The 5,626-nt window shown below is 35.2% G+C and overlaps 1 pseudogene; it reads left to right on the top strand.

Moving 5' to 3' along the window:
- The window catches only part of LOC101581548, a 26,596-nt pseudogene that overhangs the window by 6,209 nt on the left and 14,761 nt on the right, over window positions 1-5,626 (top strand).

Raw genomic sequence — 5,626 nt, 5'->3', positions numbered from 1 at the left:
ATGTGGTGCTGGGGAATTGAACTGCGGTCCCTGTGCTTTGCTAAGCTTGTTCTAAGTAGGTGCTTTAGACCACTGAGCCATCTCACCAGCTCCATTTCAGTGGAATTTTTAATGTCCTGGTTATCAGTTTGAATCTGTTTCATGCATTTTAGTTCTGTCTTGTACTGTGCATTCGATGCTTCCATCATTTGTCTATTCTCCTCTCTTTTTTACCTATCTTCTTTACATGCACTGAACAATTCTTTCATAATTGCTGTCATTTCATTTGTCACTTGAGAGATTATTTCTGATCTGATTTCTTCTATAATCTGATGGACTTCTTTCTTTACTTCAATTATTATCTTTTTCAGAAACCTCAGGCATGTGACTTCCAAGTTCCTTTATGTCCTTGTCTCCTGGACTTATTCTTGGTGGACTACAGGTCTGAGATTGCCTTTTTCTCCTTTGTTTTGACATTTTTGAAGCCTCCAATGTTCACCCAGGCTCAGCAGAAATGGTAGGGAGCACAGGTCAGCAAGGATCCTGAGACCCAAGGAAAGGGGGTACGCTGGCTCACCAAAGCTCCTGTTGTCCAGGGTTCAGTGTGGCTTCCAGCAGAGTAAAGGGGTTTGTAAACCACAGGAAGGCTCTTTTGCTCGTGGGGTTGGGACAAGGCATACCAGGTCATCTAGGCTGTAAATAGCCTTTTGTAAAAAGTTTCTTGCATTCATGTCCTGCTGGTCTTACTCTTGATTTCTCAGAGAAGAACTGTATTATTGGCTTGTCAACCTCCTCAACAGACTCCTTCATTATTAACTCATTTTTAAGTTATTATTTTTATGCACTATCATATCCTCATTTTTCTATCTGATCAATATATATCATTAATAATTTATTTTTATGAAAAATGATAGATATTAAATAATAGGTGTCTCATAACTCACCCCACAGTTTAAAGAAGCCATAAAAGTTTGTTTCATGAAAGACTGCATAACATATGAAGTATGGAGGTATTTTTGCCCAGTCATAAAGTTAAAAGTCTAGGAATTTTGAGTTTCCCATCTTTTCTTTCTTCTCTGAAATAATCTTAACTCTTATATGAAATAACCTTGATTCTTCTTGATTAAGATCAATTATCCCCTTCCCTTCTTTGGAAGAGTTAACATGTACCTATGCATGTTTTTTAAAAAAATAGATTTTTTTTTTATTCCTTAGATTGTATAGTTAGAGAAAGAAAATCTGAGCTTAAGTATGAAAACACTAAGAAAAAAAACTTTTTATGAGTTTGGAACATCAAAAAATTCTAAAACATATGACATAGTAAAAAATTCAGTAACTATAGATTATTATAATTATTAATCATTAAACTGGAACTTCTATAAACATTTCGGCAGGAATTAATGCATAACATGTATATACAAAAGAAATAGAGGACATTTTAAAATAAATCTTTATAACAATTTTTGGTAATTCAGATAGAACTCATCCACACTTGTAATACAACCTGCTTACAGGTTGTTTTATGTAGTAAACACAAAGAAACGTCTGTCCTGCCATTGGTTTTTAAAATTTAATTTTTCCAAACAACCTAAAACTCTATAGAAACAGACATTTCCATTTTCCTTCCTACAAGAAATGGTAAACATAATTTGAACATTTTATATGCCATAACTGACTTCTCTCTTCTTGCCTTTAAAGGGAAAAAAAGGCTGTGGATATAGATGTCGATGAAAAAAATCACTCTTATACTCCCATTTGTATTTATTTGTCTTTAGTTGAGCTTCTTGATATGAAAGTCACTTCTCTTTCTACATTTCTATGAATGAAAATACAGCAGCATGTTTAATTTTGTTTCAACTTTGCCATAGGTAATAGAACATTCAAGCCATCGCATTCTCACAGTGAGAAGAAAGAAAATGATGGGGAGAAAAAACACAAAATTAGAGTTTTTCTTCCATTCTTACCATAAGCAAATGCAGTCTAATTTTACTATTCAAAAATGAGGTCTTACTAAGGTTGCTTTTAATCCATTTTAATGTTCTATGGCTCTAAATCATTTCTTAAAACAAGTTCATCCACAAATAGAACTTAGCCACAGTGTTATTTATAGGGAAATGATTACTATATGTGGGGGGAAAATTCTCAACTGATTCTCCCAAAATCTTGGTCCTTAGTCTATAAATCACACAGCCCATGAAAATAGTACTGCTTCCTGAATTAGAAAACCGTGGGTTTTTATGAAGTCAGTATTTTCTCAATAAATAACTTACTAGAATCTTCCCAGAACCAGAATAGGCTCCTGCTACATCCTCCCATTCCACCCTTCTCCTTTCAGTGTGAAAACAGTTGGGAGTTGAAGTGGAGTCAAAACATGGTACAGATTTTCAACATGTACATATTTTGGAAAATTCTTGCGTCAGTTTGGAGTTAATAATGCCAGGGATCCTGAGCTGTACAGCATGATGCCTGCCATCATGTACTCTCACTGATGGTCTTTTATAATGGGTTTTATTCATGATGCCTCAGAAACACAAAAAGGGAGCCATGCCCTAGATATACACTATTTCACGCATAAGCTGATGGCAAATTAGGAAGGAATCAGGTCATTATTACACCAATTCTCTGAAGTTGGGTATTTTTTAAATAGTAAAAAGAATAATAGGATCTCCTGGGGTGCCATGTTGAAAATTTGCATCATGTTTTGATTTCACTTCAACTCTCCAACTCATTGAGAGGAGTGGGTGGGATGGGTGCTCACAGCTCGAGTCTATCCTTAGTCTGGAGGTTTCTAGTAAATTATTTATTAAGAAAATACTAGCATCCTAAGAACTTACAGTTTTCTAATTAAGCAAGCTGCACTATTTTCATGGACCCATGATTTATAGACTAATGATCCCACTCAGTTTCTGCACCCAATGAGCATGATACCCTATTCTGTTTCAAGACCAGATAGAAAAACTGCAACCTGTAGACATGTATTATTTCTTCTGAACACTGTCCAGCAAAACTGCAGAAAACCTTCCAACTTTCACATGAAGGCACCCAGTTTAGAATGCTGAGCTTTGTACTTACAATTCTCAACAGTATACCCTTCCTTTTTAGATTTTCACATGACCTAAATGCAAAATTGTAATGGATATACATTGGTATCTCCAATGAAGATCATGAAGTTGATTCTTTCCACCATTCTGGTTGTAAGCTAAGTTGTACATCAAACAAATCAAATTAAATGTTTAAGTTCAACACTGATATTATGAAGAAATTTGATTTGATTCTTGTTCAGTTCAGTCTGCAACCACAATCATGGAGAGAATTTAGTTCATAAACCAAGGTTACACTTATCAGGTATCTCCCAAACTTGATAAAAATTCTTCTAATATCACTTCATGAAAAAAACTGATACTTGTTTGATGTGAAAGTTACATTCTTGTAGAAATAAAAATCTCTAAATCACTAAGTACGTATATGAGTCCTCAACCTCATAGAAGAATAATTTCCTTTTGAATAGTCATCCCAAAATAAGCCTAATTTAAGCTTATTACCGTGGACAAAAAGAGTTCTCATCAATTTGTTCAAAGAAGTTTATGCTTTAGACATGGTGTCCATGTACAGCTCTACCAATATTTTCTGATAGCTGAAAATTGTAGCTGTTTTATATTAAAATTGATTCTATGTTCCAATTCATTTTTCATGTGTCAAGTATCAAGCTAGCAGAGAGTTTTAATGCTTTGAGAAATCTGTAAACTAATGTTTCTCTCAGCATCTTGCACTAACTGAAACTTAGCTGAACCCAAAGACATTACTCTATAATTCTCTCCCAAGAAATAGCTGTTTTCTCCCAGACCTCAAGTTCTTTTGTACCAAGAGGATGGAATGGATAAGTATCTTTTCATCTCATTGTTATTTCACATTTTCTTCCTTCACTTTTAATATATCAGCTCCTGTGCAATGCATACCAAAAGCTTATGCCCTCTGCCACTCCTACTTCTTGAAGCTATCTCCAAAATTTTTGTTTTCACCTTCTCTTCCTCCCATTTCTTGTCTTTTTTTTAATGTATTTAGTACAAGGTCTATAGGGTCTCACTACATAGATCAGACTCATAGTGATCCTCCTGTTTTCAGCCTCCTAAGCATTGAAATTACAGGCATGCACCACCACATCCAGACTCAATTCCCATTGCAGTGCACACTGGGGGCAGGGCCAGCATGGTTTGTGGGGGATCAAACCCTGATGGCTGTGCTCTGCCTAAACAGGTGCTTTAGTCCACTGAGCTATCTGGCTGGCCCTCTTGTCATTTATTTTAGTTATTTCAAAATTTGTGTGGATAATACGGTCAATGTTATGGTTACACCATTACTTTCAATGATCTTTTCTTTCACTGTATCTTAGACACTCATTCCTTCCATCTTCAAAGTGTCACGTCAGTTTTCCCGTACTCTACACACTTTCTCAGTCATTCCAATTAACAATGGCTAGCCAGGCCTATTGGCCAACTATAATACAAGTATATCCTTAAGGAGGCAAGGAGTAGAGGACTGAAAGAAAAGAAGGATGAAAAATGGAAATCCAAAGTGACTTCAAGATACAAAGTAAAAACCACTAGAACACAATAAGATGGTCACCAGAAACAAACTCAAATTCTTATCTCCTGACATGCCATTTGGGTCAACAGCTTATGTGCTAATCTCAGCCAAGAGTTAACGAGGCAGTACTGGTCAGAGAAAGGAAGGCACTAACAGAGCAAAGTCATGTGAGACTATTGTGGAGGGTTCTGATCTTTAAGATCCAGTAGTCCAGGAAAAAGGAACAGTAGACAAATAGAATTGCTTAACTGAGTCAAAGAGGAAATTATGGCCATGAGAAACCAGAAAGATTCCCCTAAATATGTCATATAAAACACACCAGTTGAGTAAGAGTTAAGCACAGAAATTGGAAGTGAAAAAAAATAGAAAACTTCTCCCAGAATTAGTAGAGCCTATGTGCTGTTGTCAATCCTAATATTTGGAGTATTAATTACATATAGACCCTACAAATATTTTATCATACTCCTATAAACTAAAGTAGTGTTCTGAATTTTGTTATTTGTTATACTTAAAAGTTACCATATTTAATACAATACGGTGTTTAGTATATAACAGTGACACAATATTATACCACCACATCCTCTATCAAGTTCCAAAACACTTTACACATGTTCATTAAAGCAATCACTGTACTTATCTCTTTACTCTAACCCTGGACACCACAATTCTCTTTTGTTTTCTTTCCTCTAAAGTTTTACTTGTTCTAGATATTTCATATAAGTGGAACCATGCAATATGTGGCTTTTTGTGACTAACTTCATTCCTTTCCATTGTTTTCAGGGTTCATTCATATTGTAGCACATATCAGTACTTCAGTTCTTTATATGACTAAATAGTAGTCTATTATTTGTATATAAAGAGTAATTTCAGAGTGTTGTTCCCTAGCATTCTATTTCTTTATGTATGTAGGTGTAAAACTGTATTCACTGGGTTTGGGATACATCTCAGCAGCACAGCACCTGCCTGGCAAACACAATGTCTTGAGTTCAATTCCTGGTACAAAAAAAATTTCTGAAAACTGTACAAGCTGAATAAATGGATAATCCATATAAGAAGGTTCTGC

Source organism: Octodon degus, unplaced genomic scaffold (genome assembly GCF_000260255.1).
Source record: "Octodon degus isolate 3935 unplaced genomic scaffold, OctDeg1.0 scaffold00071, whole genome shotgun sequence".
Lineage (NCBI taxonomy): Eukaryota > Metazoa > Chordata > Mammalia > Rodentia > Octodontidae > Octodon > Octodon degus.
Note: the sequence above shows the minus strand (reverse complement) of the source record. Positions and strands in the feature narration are given on the sequence as shown.